Below are 15,309 nucleotides of genomic sequence, written 5' to 3'. Positions count from 1 at the left end.
TGCTGATGGCCCACAGCGCCTCATGGATGCCCAGTTTTGAGCTGCTAGATCTGTTCTGAATCTATCCCATTTAGCACGGTGGTAGTGCCACACAACACGTTGGATGGTGTCCTCAGTGCGAAGACGGGATTTCATCTCCACGAGGACTGTGCGGTGGTCACTCCTACCAATACTGTCATGGACAGATGCATTTGCGACAGGTAGATTGGTGAGGACGAGGTCAAGTAAGTTTTTCCCTCGTGTTGGTTCGCTCACCACCTGCCGCAGGCCCAGTCTAGCAGCTATGTCCTTCAGGACTCGGCCAGCTCGGTCAGTAGTGGTGCTACCGAGCCACTCTTGGTGATGGACATTGAAGTCCCCCACCCAGAGTACATTTTGTGCCCTTGCTACCCTCAGTGCTTCCTCCAAGTGGTGTTCAACATGGAGGAGGACTGATTCATCAGCTGAGGGAGGACGGTAGGTGGTAATCAGCAGGAGGTTTCCTTGCCCATGTTTGACCTGATGCCATGAGATTTCATGGGGTCCAGAGTCAATGTTGAGGACTCCCAGGGCCACTCCCTCCTGACTGTATATCACTGTACCGCCACCTCTGGTGGGTCTGTCCTGCCGGTGGGACAGGACATACCCAGGGATGGTGATGGAAGAGTCTGGGACGTTGGCTGAAAGATATGATTCTGTGAGTATGGCTATGTCAGGCTGTTGCTTGACTAGTCTGTGGGACAGCTCTCCCAATTTTGGCACAAGTCCCCAGATGTTAGTAAGGAGGACCTTGCAGGGTCGACTGGGCTTGGTGTTTTGCCGTTGTCGTGTCCGGTGCCTAGTGGTCCGATGCCGGGTGGTCCGTCCGGTTTTATTCTTATTATGACTTTTCGTAGCGAGATTTTACAACTGAGTGGCTTGCTAGGCCATTTCAGAGGGCAATTAAGAATCAACCACATTGCTGTGGGTCTGGAGTCACATATAGGCCAGACCGGGTGAGGGCGGCAGGCTTCCTTCCCTCAAGGACATTAGTGAACCAGATGGGTTTTTACGACAATCCGGTAGTTTCATGGCCATCATTACTGATACTAGTATTTTAATTCCAGATTTTTTATTTAATTAATTGAATTTAATTAATTAATTGAATTTAAATTCGCCAGCTGCCGTGGCGGGATGTGAACTCATGACTCTGGATTTTAGTCCAGGCCTCTGGATTACTAGCCCAGTAACATACCGTACACTATGCTAACTTTTTGTGTTTCTTGTACAAGGACACCCAAGTCTCTCTGAACACCAACATTTAATAGTTTCCCACCATTTTAAAAATATTCTGTTTTTCTATTCTTCCTACCAAAGTGAATAAACTCACATTTCCCCACATTATACTCCATCTGCCACCTTCTTGCCCACTCACTTAATGGGGGTGATTTTAGAAGCCAACTGCGGGTACATTGGGGGCGGGGGGCTCCGAAATTCGTGGAAATCCCGTTCAGATCTGGAAGCCGGCTTCAACCCGCCGACTTCCGAGTTTCCCAGGGACCCACCTGTGTGCGCGCGGGCGACCCAAAAACAGAATTGGCGAGATGACAGTTAAAGAGCCAAATGTACCTCATTGAGGTACTTAAGGCACTTTACCTATGACAGAGTAAGTCATTAGAACGATTTTTAACTTACCCACCACCTCTGAATCACGCCTGGGCCGGATAAGGGAAGAAACTAAATTAAATAAAAAACCATTGACGGAAGTGAAAACACAAAATGAACCTACCATTGCACCCTGCTCCGATGTCTGATGTCTCTCTCTCCGATCTCCCTCTCTTCACCACCGCCCCCCCGATGTCCTCCCGATCTTCCCTTCCAGCGCTGGATCTTCCACTCTCCTCCCCCACCTCGGTCTTCCAGTCCGGCACCGGATGATGTCTCGCTCTCTTTCTTTCTCGCCTCCCCCCCTTGCATTGCAGCTCCGGACGGCAGCCAACCTGTCAATCAGGAAACAGTAAGTTTTGATCATGCGGGTTTGCCACGTGCATCTTCACCCCTCCGCTGCCAACCCGCCACCATTGCTGTCTATATCCCTTTGCAGACTCTTCATGTCCTCCTCACAGCTTACTTTCCCACCTAGCTTTGCATCGTCAGCAAACTTGGATACATTATACTCGCTCCCTTCATCTATGTCATTAATATAGATTGTAAATAGCTGAGGCCCAAGCACCGATCCTTGCAGCACTCTGTTTTCTGTCCTTTAACCAATCCTCTATCCATGCTAATGATGTCCAACCCCATGACTTCTTATCTTGTGTAACAACCTTTTACGTGGCACCTTATCGAATGCCTTTTGAAAATCCAAATATGCTACATCCACTGGTTCCCCTTTATCTACTCTGCTAGTTACATCCTCAAAAAACTCTAATAAATTTGTCAAACACGATTTTCCCTTTCATAAAACCATGCTGACTCTGCCTAATCATATTATGATTTTCTAAGTGCCCTGTTACCACTTCCTTAATAATGGATTCCAGCATTTTTCCAATGACGATGTCAGGCTAACTGGCCTGTAGTTCCCTGTTTTCTCTCTCTCTTCCTTCTTGAATAGCGGGATAACTGGGACCGTTCCAAAATCTAGAGAATTTTGGAAGATCATAACCAATGCATCCACTATCTCTGCCGCTATCTCTTTTAGAACCCTAGAATGTAGGTCATCAGGTCCAGGGCATGTCAGCTTTTAGTCCCATTACTTTGTCCAGTACTTTTCCTCTAGTGATATTAATTGTTTTAAGTTCCTCACTCTCATTTACCCCTTGATTCCCCACTATTTTTGGTAAGATTTTTGTGTCTTGTACTGTGAAGACAGATACAAAATATTTGTTTAACGCATCTGCCATTTTCTGATTCCCCATTATAATTTCTCATCTCTCAGCCTCTAGGGGACCAACGTTTACTTTTTCTACTCTCTTCCTTTTTACATACTTGTAGAAGCTTCTACAATCCGTTTTTATATTTCTTGCTAGTTTACTTTCACATTCTATTTTCTCCTTTTATCAATTTTTTGGTCATCCTTTGTTGGTTTCTAAAACTCTCCCAATCCCCAGGCGTATTACTCTTCTTGGCAACATTATAGGCCTTTTCTTTCAATCTAATACTCTCCTTAACTTCTTTAGTGAGCCATGGGTGGATCACTTTTCCCGTGGAGTTTTTATTTCTCAATGGAATGTATACTTGTTCAGAATATTGAAATATTTCTTTAAATGTTTGCCATTGCTTTCCAATTGTCAAACCCTTTAATCTAATTTCACAATCTACCTCTGACAACTCGCCCCTCATACCTATGTAATTGGTTTTATTTAAGTTTAAGACTCCAGTTTCTGACTTAAGTACGTTACTTTCAAACTCAATGTGAAATTCTATCATATTATGATCACTCTTCCCCAGAAGTTCTTTTACTGTGAGATTACTAATTAACCCTATCTCATTACATAATGCAAGATCTAAAATAGCTTGTTCCCTGGTTGGTTCCATGACATATTGTTCTAGCAAACTGTCTTAAATACATTCCATGAACTCGTCTTCCAAACTACCTTTGCCAATTTGATTTGCCCAGTCTATATGCAGATTAAAGTCCCCCATGATGACTGCATTTCCTTTGTTACAAGCTCCCATTATTTAGGGACATAGGAACAGGAGTAGGCCATTCAGCCCCTTGTGCCTGCTCCGCCATTTGATAAGATCATGGCTGATCTGTGATCTAACTCCATATACCTGCCTTAGGCCCATATCCCTTAATACCTTTGGTTGCCAAAAAGCTATCTATCTCAGATTTAAATTTAGCAATTGAGCTAGTATCAATTGCCGTTAATTTCATGACTAATGCTCTGTCCAACGGTATTGCTATTAGGGGCCTATAAACTACTCCCACCAGTGTTTTCTGCCCCTTGTCATTTCTAATTTCCACCCATATTGATTCTACTTCTTGAACTTCTGAGCCAAGATCTTTTCTCACCACTGTCCTTATGTCATCCTTTATTATTAGGGCTACACCCCCTCCTTTTCCATTCTGCCTGTCTTTTCTAAGTGTCATGTACCCTGGAATATTTAGTTCCTAACCTTGGTCATTTTGCAACTATGTCTCTGTAATGGCTATTAGGTCAAACCCATTTATCTCTATTTGTGCAATTAATTCATCTATCTTGTTACGAATGCTCCATGCATTCAGACAAACAGCCTTTAATTTTGACTTTTTACCATTTTTTTCCTGCTTTGACCTTACTTGTTGTTGCACTACTATTGGTAAACTCTCTGTCCTTCCCTGCCACACTCTGCTTATCTTTACCCTGGTCCCAGCCCGGTTTAAGTGGAGCCCATCCCGTTGGAACAGCTCCCTCTTTCCCCAGTACTGGTGCCGGTGCCCCGTGAATCAAAACCCCATCCTCCCACACCACACTTTGAGCCACGCATTTAACTCTCTGATCTGTTTGCCCAATGCCAATTTGCACGTGGCTCAGGTAGTAATCCAAAGATTATAAACTTTGAGGGTCTGTTTATTAATTTAGACCCTAGCTACTCAAGCTGTCTCAGCAGAACCTCATTCTTAGTTCTACCTATGTCATTGGTTCCTACGTGGACCACGACAACTGGATCCTCCCCCTCATGCTCCAAGTTCTTTTCCAGCTGCGAGGAGATGTCCTTGACCCTGGCACTGGGTAAGCAACACAGCCTTCAGGACTCTTGGTCGTGGCTGCAGAGAACAGTGTCTGTCCCCGACTCTACTATCCCCTATGCTACATTCCTTATTACAACCCCCACTTGAATGGCCTCCTGTACCACAGTGCCGTGATCAGTTTGCCCATCCTCCCTGCAGTCCTTGGTCTCATCCATACAGGTAGCAAGTACCTCATACCTGTTGGACAAGGTCAAGGGCTTTCCTCCATCACTGGATCTTGGGTCCCCTTACCTGCCTGGCACGCAGTCACACCCTCCTCTCCCTGAACAAATCTAAACTACTACCTAATCTAAGGGGTATGATGCCTCCTGGATCAAAGTGTCCAGATAACTCTCCCTCTCCCTGATGCATGCCAATGTCAAACTTGTCACAAAGGTTACCCATGACATGTGGAGGGAGGTAGCATTGGCACTGACAGTCTAATCTCTCACTCCCAGGACTGTAGGCCAGTGCTGCAATAAATTTAATGACTTGCACTGGCAAGGTAACAATGGCCACTCTCCTATTCTTCTTTGGGCACCAGCACACCCTCACCCTCTAAAAGTAACAGCTATATAACTCGCACTTCACTCTGGGTAAAGGGGACAATAACTCAGCAGCTTACAGTATGACTACCCATCTCCCCCAGCAGCAATTACTTGCATGCACAACCCTAAAATCCGTTCCTTCACTTTAACAGGGTGATACCACATCTTACTTCAGCTGTCCTATGCCACTCAGCATATATTCCTTAATTGTTAACCTTCACCTAATTTATCCACTCTTATGGCAGGAGAAGGTGCAGTAAAATGCCCATGAGAAGCGGGACAACGGAGGGGGTATCCCCAACCTGAAACACCTCACGCTGTACAAGGAGCAGGCCTTGGAGCTCATGAGGGGGCACTCTGCTCTTGCTGTGTGATACGGTGATGTCAGGACATAGTGCTGGTATCAGGTTAGTGACTGAACACTTACACTATTGTTTTATGAAGAACCAGACGGCCATAAGCTTCCACCTCCTTCTCTGTCTCCTCACCTATTTTTAGCTTGTACTCTCCTTTCCTGCAGATCCACCATGGCAAAGGGGAGGGGACGTAGGAAAATGATGAGGAGGAGCAGGAGGGGGAGCAGAGAGATAAATACTTCCTTGAAAACGATGATGATGAAGATAGTGATGGTGATGAAGAGGGAGATGAAGGAGACGAACTCAGACTCAAGCCCACCCATTAGTCCCTGCAGAGATATCCTGCCCTGTGTTCCTTTGCCCCAACCGACTCGACCTCATCCCTTGCGTCACTTGCTTCTTCTCTTCCACGCACCAGCTCACATTCTTTCAACCAGGGGAAATTAGTGTTAGTGAGGATGTGGCACCTTGTGATTCACATAACACAAAGGACTGGGAGGAGTGGGGAGTCAGTGAGGATGTGCCATCTTCCCAGTGGAGGCTGAGGAGATGGTTGCCCATGGCTTCAAAATCGTGGGACCCTGAACCCATGGCCCAGAACCTGAAATGAAGGCTGTTCAAGGAACAACATATCTACATGGATGCTCTCAGATCAGTCCCCGAAGTTTACGTGGCAACTAACAGGTGTGACTCTCGAGTCTACAGCTTTTGTTTGCAGCAATGTCAGGAAAGCTTTTTCTTCGTTGCCGACATCAATCGAACGTATGGCAGCTTCAGTGGAATCTGTAGCACATCCCCAGCTAAGGAGCGGTCAGGAACCAGTCGGTGCCTCCATCTCCACGGAAGCACAGACCGCAGCTTCTGCAGAGAAAAGACAGCACCCTGCGTACAGGCTTCCGGACCATGGCGGCTGCGATGCAGGCTGCTGTCTCTCAGGACTTTCAGGATCTGATAGCTACCATAGACCATCCATCTCCCCAATCAGAGGAGACACAGATCCAGGGCCCAATGGAGTGGCAATGGCTAAAGCTGACCTACTTGATACTGGCGTCTCTCAGAACAGCAGCACATGCCAGATCTCTGGTTTTCCGCCGCAGAGAACCATGCGCCAGTGGAACGAAAACGATACCAGACTGCCCAAAAACAAGTTCCAGAGATGCAGCCAATAGTGGTTCCCTACCAGATGCAAGTTGCCATAAGGGCCATCTCGGTCCCCTGACCTTTTTGTAGAGTATGAGCAGCCAACCAATTCTTGCGATATTTACCCTTAGATTGCATCTAGGAGAAGCACTAGATGAAAGAAAGGCAGGTTTAGCCACCCAGAGGAAGCATGGTGTTAGGAAATAGTAGGTTGGCTCCTGTTCACTTTGGACTTCGTTGTATTAAAATAGAATGTACACTTATGTTGTGCTTTGTTATTCATGGGGTTAGAGTCATACAGGAAAGGGTGCACCTATTTGGTGCTGACTAATTCAATCAGATAATGGTTATTGCCATGATCATAAACAGGCAAAAAGGTTGACATGTTGTCATGTTCGAGGATTGGTTGTACGATTGGTACGATAAATACGATTGTAGGATTGGTCCTTTATTTAAAGGTGGGGAGAAGTTAAGGCACTGGTATCAAAGGCAGATGAGAAGACCATAGTGATCAGTTGTGCTCTAATACTCCTTGCAGCAGTCGTCTGAGTGAAGGTCATCGTAATGCTCTCCTCCATGTGGTTCTGCCTCCAAAGCAGCTAGGGCTACCTGTCCAGCAATGAATGTCCAGATCTTTTTTGTGTGGTGAAGCTGTGGAGGGAAAAGACTGCTACAAGTATGCGTGACACACAAACTGGAGCATACTAGAGAGCTCCTACCGACCTGTCTAGGTAGCAAAACCGCCCCTTTAAGATCTCAATGGTCCTCTGGATGACCACGCTTGTAGAGGCATGTGCTTCATTGCAGCACTCTTCTGCTGCTGTTTCAGCCACTCTTAGTGAAGTCATTATCCATAGGAGCTGGGAATAGGTTGCATCACTCACAACCCATCCATTCACATGATTTTCTTCCCTAAAAATGTCAGAGAGGCTGAATTTCTAAGCATCAATGCATCATGGCAACGTCCAGTATACCTCGTGTTCGTGTGTAGGATCCTTTGCATGTTGTCATACACAATCTGTACATTCAAGGAGTGGAAGCCCTTCCTGTTGGAGCTCACAATGCAATATGTATGCTATCTATTGCAACTTTGACCTCGGGAAAGAAAGTAACCCCATGAAACTGGATGGCCCTATCTCATTACTCTCTTGCTGTAGTGACAAAGGTGATGAATTTCTCAGCTCTGCTGTAAAGTGCATCAGTCACCTGATGAATGCATGCCCATACTGCACCCTGGCTGATATTACAGAATCCACCATGGCTGCTTGAAATTATTATGTGCCATAAAAGTATAGTGTAGTTGTCACCTTCATGACCATAGGGAGAGCAATCCTGGCAGATGACTTTAGGTCCTCATGCAATAGGTCGCAGAGCTCCCATGCTGCCTATTTGGTTAAGCATGCTCTTTTTATACACATCTCTTCACGAAGGGCCTCATAAGACATATTTTGTCTGTATATTCTATGGTGGTATCCATCATCCTTAAATGCTATCTGACTTTCCTTTGCTCCATCCTGTGTTGTTCCTCCTCCTCTGTGATAATGCTATATAAGGTTATGCCCTTAGGGAATACCATACCTGCACCTGAGAAGCCCTCACTGGGGATGGTGGGTCAAAATCTCCCAATAGTCTCACACACTCAGAAGCAGTCAAAAATAAGTCAGGGTCTATGTAGGCAGAACAAGAAGTTTGCAGATGATACAAAAATTGGCTGTGGTTGATAGTGTGGAGAAAGCTGTCAATCGTCTGGTCAGGTGGGCAGAAAAGTGGCAAATGGAATTCAATCCAGAGAAGTGTGAGGTAATGCATTTGGGGAGGGCAAACAAGGCAAGGGAGTACACAATAAATGGGAGGATACTGAGAGGTGTAGAGGAACAAAGGGACCTTGGAGTGCATGTCCACAGATCCCTGAAGGTAGCAGGACAGGTAGATAAGGTGGTTAAAAAAGCATAAGGGATACTTTCCTTTATTAATCGAGGCATAGAATATAAGAGCAGGGAGGTTATGATAGAACTGTATAAAACATTGGTTACGCCACAGCTTGAGTACTGTGTACAGTTCTGGTCACCACATTACAGGAAAGATGTGATTGCAATAGAGAGGTACAGAGGAGATTTACGAGGCTGTTGCCTGGGCTGGAGAATTTTAGCTATGAGAAAAGATTGGATAGGCTGGGATTGTTTTCTTTAGAACAAAGGAGGCTATGGGGAGATTTAATTGAGTTATATAAAATTATACGGGACTAAATAGAGTGGATAGGCAGGACCTATTTCCCTTAGCAGAGGGGTCAATGACCAGGGAGCATAGATTTAAAGTAATTGGTAGAAGGATTAGAAGGGAGCTGAGGAGAATTTTTTTCACCCAGAGGGTGGTGGGGGTCTTGAACTCACTGCCTGAAAGGGTGGTAGAGGCAGAAACGCTGAACTCATTTAAAAAGTACTTGGATGTGCACTTGAAGTGCCGTAACCTACAGGGCTATGGACCAAGTGCTGGAAAGTGGGATTAAGCTGGATAGCTCTTTTTCGGCTGTCACGAACACGATGGACCGAATGGCCTTCTTCTGTGCCGTAACTTTCTATGATACTATGAACACCAAAAGAAAAAAAAAACTGCAAAAAAAGTCGCACCCAGCTGCAGAAACTGCTACTGAAACTCCCCACACTCTTCAGGGTTACAAACTCCTCACTTCTGCCTGTCTCAGCATACCCTGGCAATAGCTGCAACTTATAATTCTCATTCTAACTTTGCCCAACTCCATTGCAAGTGTAAAAGCAGGAAACTCAGAGCTGGAGCTCTATAAACACTCATTATAATATGTAAATGAGCTCACTCAGCAAGCAGATTATGGGAAACATAGAAAATAGGAGCAAGAGTAGGCCATTCAGGCCTGCTCCGCCATTCAAAACGATCATGGCTGATCGTCTAACTCAGTACACTGTTCCTGCTTTTTCCCCATATCCCTTGATCCCTTTGGCATTAAGAAATATATCAATCTCCTTCTTGAATACATCTAATGACTTGGCCTCCAATGCCTTCTGTGGTAGAGAATTCCACAGGTTCACCACCCTCTGAGTGAAGAAATTTCTCATCTCGGTTCTAAATGGCATACCCCGTATCCTGAGACTGTGACCCCTGGTTCTGGATTCCCCAGCCATCGGGAACATCCTCCCTGCATCTAGTCTGTCTAGCCCTGTTAGCATTTTATGTTTTGATGAGATCACCTCTCATTCTTCTAAACTCTAGTGAATATAGGCCTAGTTGACCCAATCTCTCCTCATACGTCAGTCCTGCCTTCCCAGGAATCAGTCTGGTAAACCTTTGTTGCACTCCCTCCATGGCAAGGACATCCTTCCTCAGATAAGGAGACCAAAACTGCACACAATACTCCAGATGTGGTCTCACCAAGGCCCTGTATAACTGCAGTAAGACATCCCTGCTCCTGTACTCAAATCCTCTTGCAATGAAGGCCAACATACCATTCACCTTCCTAACTGCTTGCTGCACCTGAATGCTTGCTTTCAGCAACTGGTTTACAAGGACACCCAGGTCTCGTTGCACCTCCCCTTTTCCCAATCTATCATCATTCAGATAATAATCTGTCTTTCCGTTTTTACAACCAAAGTGGATAACCTCAGTTATCCACATTATACTGCATCCGCCATGTTTTTGCCCATTCACCCAATTTGTCTAAATCACATTGGAGCCTCTTTGCATCCTCTTCACAGCTCACATTCCACCCCAGCCTTGTGTCGTCTGCAAACTTGGAAATGTTACATTCCGTTCCCTCATCCAAATCATTGATATATGTTGTGAATAGCTGGGGCCCAAGCACTGATCCCTGCGGTACCCCACTAGTCACTGCCTGCTACCCGGAAAAAGACCTGTTTATTCCTACTCTCTGTTTCCTGTCTGTCAACCAATTCTCAATTCATGTCAGTATATTCCCCCCAATCCCATGTGCTTTAATTTTGCACACTAACCTCTTGTGTGGGACCTTATCAAAAGCCTTCTGAAAATCTAAATACTCCACATCCACTGGTTCTCCCCTATCTATTCTACTAGTTACATCCTCAAAAGACTCCAGTAGATTTGTTAAGCATGATTTCCCTTTCATAAACCCATGCTGACTTTGTCCAATCCCGTTAATGCCCTCCAAGTGTTCTGTTATCACATCTTTTATAATAGACTCTAGCATTTTCCCCACTACTGATGTTAGGCTAACTGGTCTGTAATTCCCTGTTTTTTCTCTCCCTCCTTTTTTAAATAGTGGGGTTACATTTGCCATCCTCCAATCTGTAGGAACTGTTCCAGAGTCTATAGAATTTTGGAAGATGATCACCAATGCAGCCACTATTTCCAGGGCCACTTCCTTTAGTACTCTGGAATGTAGATTATCAGGCCCTGGGGATTTGTCAGCCTTTAGCCCCATTAATTTCCCTAACACTATTTTTTTTACTAATAGTGGTTTCCTTCAGTTCCTCCCTCTCACTAGACCCTTGATTCCCTAACATTTCTGGCAGGTTATTTGTGTCCTCCTTTGTGAAGACAGAACCAAAGTATGTGTTTAATTGTTCTGCCATTTCTTTGTTCCCCATTATAATTTCCCCCATTTCTGACTGTAAGGAACCTACATTTGTCTTCACTAATCTTTTTCTCTTGACATATTTATAGAAGCTTTTACAGTCAGTTTTTATGTTCCCTGCTAGTTTATTCTCATACTCTATTTTTCCCCTCTTAATCAATCTCTTTGTCCTCCTTTGCTGAATTCTGAACTGCTCCCAATCCTCAGGCTTGCCGCTTTTTCTGGCAATTTTATATGTCTCCTCTTTGGATCTAATACTATCCCTAATTTCTTTTGTAAGCCACGGTTGAGCCACCTTTCCTGTTTTATTTTTGCACCAGACAGGAATGAATAATTGTTGTAATTCCTGCACACGTTCTTTAAATATTAGCCATTGCCTAGCCACCGTCATCCCTTTTAGTAAAGTTCACCAATCTATCATAGCCAACTCACACCTCATACTTTCGTAATTTCCTTTATTTAGATTCAGGACCCTAGTTTCGGATTCAACTACTTCACTCTCCACCTTAATGAGGAATTCTATCATGTTATGGTCGCTCTTCCCTAAGGGACCCTGCACAACAAGATTGTTAATTAATCCTTTCTCATTGCACAATACCCAGTCTAGGATCGCCTGTTCTCTAGTTGGTTCCTCAACGTATTGGTCTAGAAAACCATCACTTACACACTCCAGGAATTCCTCCCCCACAGTATTATTGCTAATTTGGTTTGACCAATCTATATGTAGATTAAAGTCACCCATGATTATAGTTGTACCCTTCTTGCATGCGTCTCTAATTTCCTGTTTAATGCCCTCCCCTACATCTCCACTACTGTTTGGGGGCCTATAGACAACCCCCACTAATGTTTTCTGCCCCTTGGTGTTTCTTAGCTCCACCCATACAGATTCCACATCGTGATTTTCCGAGCCAATATACTTCCTCATTATTGCATTGATTTCTTCCTTTACTAACAACACTACCCCACCTCCTTTCCTTTTTTGCCTGTCCTTCCTAAATATTGAATACCGCTGGATGTTCAGTTCCCGTCCTTGGTCATCCTGCAGCCATGTCTCCGTAAACGCAACTATATCATAACCGTTAATATCTATCTGCGCTGTTAATAAGGTGGATGAATTGCGAATGCTCCGCGCATTTAGACACAATGCCTTTAGACTTATGTGAAATAATCAAAAGAAATAAATGTGAGCATTGCATTAACTTTCAGAACAAAGAAATTGTATATTTAGAGGAAAGTGAATTACATCTATATAGTCCAATGTCCAGCAAACATCTTTAACATCACACCTTCCAAACAGTCACACCTGGAAGTGTGTTCTCAGAGGCATCACACCTCAAAAGCATTATAATCCACTTGATCAGCACTCCATCCACTGGCTTGAACATCCACTCCCTCCATTATCAGCCTATCATGGCTGCAGTGTGTACAATCTACAGGATGCACTGCAGCAACTCGCCAAGGCTTCATTGCAGCACCTCCGAAATTCACGACCTCCACCACTTAGAAGGACAAGAGCAACAGGTGCATGGGAACACTATCACCTGCAAATTCCCCTCCATGTCATACACCATCCTGACTTGAACATATGTTGCTGTTCCTTCATTGTCACTGGGTCAAAGTCCTGGAAGTTCCTACCTAACAGCATTGCGGAAATACCTTCACCACATGGACTGCAGTGGTTCCAAGAAGAAGATCCACCAGCAACTTCTCAAAGACAACTAGGGATGGGCAACAAATGCCAGCCTTGAATGAATTTTTTAAAAAGGCCTATGGAAAAAAAAATGATTGGTAATGATAAAATATCTGTGACTAAATGTGAAGGAATCAAAAGTGCAAAAGATACCAATAAGGACTATAAAAGTTTACATGACTGAAGAACAACAGTCAGCCCATCATGTCTTTGCCAGCTTTCTGATAGACAAATCGAAACTAATGCCACTGCCCTTCTCTCTCCCATAGTCCTTCTCTCTCCCCATAGCCCTATATCTTCTCCTGCTCTAACTGTTTAGAGTCATGGCACTATGACCAGAGGTGAAAGATCCCAAACGCACTTCACAATAGAATTTTGACACTATAGATAACAGGAAAAGATTGTCTTACAAGTTAAATTTGAACACCAATACCTCTCTGGCCTACAGTAGACATTTGATCGTAAGATGTCATTTCAAATAAAATAAAATCTGCCAGATAGGATACTGCTGGAATCATATTCTGTATAACAATTTCCACCTACATTATCCTTCTGTAATGTTAAATAGCTTTGCATGGAATAGTCTGAGACTATTTAATTACAGAACCAATTCCCAGTTGATAGGGTGCAATCTGGTTCTCACTGCTGATATAAGGTTGGAAGAATGTAGAAGTCATGGATTTGGCAGAGAATTTTGTAAAAGAATTACTGATGAATGTTTGAAATGATCCTGTGTCATAAAAGTGGAGTGCAGTTGATAAAGCTGTTAAAAAAGCATATGGGGTCCTTGGCTTTATAAATAGAGGCATAAAGTACAAAACAAGGAAGTTGTGCTAAACGTATATAAATCACTGGTTAGGCCTCAGCTAGAGAATTGTGTCCAATTCTGGGCACCACTTTAGGAATGATGTCAAGGTCTTGGAGAGGGTGCTGAGGAGATTTACTAGAATGATAACAGAGATGAAGGACTTTGGTTATGTGGAGAGACTAAAGAAGCTAGGATTGTTCTCCTTAGTAACAGAGAAGGTTAACTGGAGATTTAATAGAAGTGTTCAAAATTATGTAGGGTTTAGATAAGAGTAAATAAGGAGAAACTGTTTCCTGGCAGCAGGGTCCGTAACCAGAGGACATAATTTAAGATAATTGACAAAAGAACCAGAAGGGAGACGAGGAGAATTTTTTTAACATAGCGAGTTGTTATGATCTGGAATGAACTGCCTTAAAGTGGTGGAAGCAGATTCAATAATAACTTTCAAAAGGGAATTGGATATATACTTGAAAAGGAAACAATTGCAGGGCTATGGAGAAAAATCAGGGGAGTGGAACTAATTGTACAGCACTTTCAAAGAGCAGGTACAGGCACGACGGGCCGAAAGGCCTCCTTCTGTGCTGTATGATTCTATGATTTTAGGGATCAGATAACAGAATAAGCCTCTTACATTTCACTGTAGTTTATATGATCAATACTCAAAAAAACACCAAATATAAATAACAGTAAGCCGATTCACTCCAAGGGCTTCCATTACCCCAACACATCGGTGTGACTAATTGAGGGAATGGATAGTAACCGGAGTTTGCTAATGAAGGGCACGTGATTAATTTGAAAGCACTGCTATGAGAGACCACCACCAAGATCACACCCTGAGTTTAGATACTTCCTTTGCCTAGTGTTGGTCCCTCAAGTATTTCAGATTCGTCATTTCTAACTATCTCACGCGGTGAAAATATTAAGAAAGCCACCAGCATCCACAATATATCCCGGGTCATTTCAAACCGTATAAAAATAAAACCTTGCAACATAAATATTTCAACAAACCCCTTCCCCCCTCCCCAAAAAAAAAAGACAATTACTCTGGAACGCGAACAAGCACAGCGCTCAAAATCTGAAGCCCCAACTCCAAGGTCGCCTCGTGGAAAAAAATACTCCTCCAGTTGCCGCCATTTTTGCAGTTCTCCCGATTCGGGTAACGGCCACCGCTGCTGACGTCACCTTGCACGTGACGTCACGCGAAGCGAGATTCCTGTAACTCGAGCCGGCCGGATTACGTTCGAGGGGACGCGAGGCGCAATACGGCCAGTCCTGTGACGTCACGGACAGCATGTGCGGCCTCGCGAAGCGCGATCCCGACCATCCTATGACGCCACTGTTTTGCAGGCGGCCAGGCGAAGCGCGATCCCGACCATCCTATGACGCCACTGTTTTGCAGGCGGCCAGGCGAAGCGCGATCCCGACCATCCTATGACGCCTCTGTTTTGCAGGCGGCCAGGCGAAGCGCGATCCCGACCATCCTATGACGCCACTGTTTTGCAGGCGGCCA

The sequence above is a fragment of the Heptranchias perlo genome, chromosome 31, assembly GCF_035084215.1.
Source record: "Heptranchias perlo isolate sHepPer1 chromosome 31, sHepPer1.hap1, whole genome shotgun sequence".
Taxonomy (NCBI): domain Eukaryota; kingdom Metazoa; phylum Chordata; class Chondrichthyes; order Hexanchiformes; family Hexanchidae; genus Heptranchias; species Heptranchias perlo.
The sequence above is the reverse complement of the archived record's forward strand: the minus strand, read 5'-3'. Positions refer to the sequence as shown.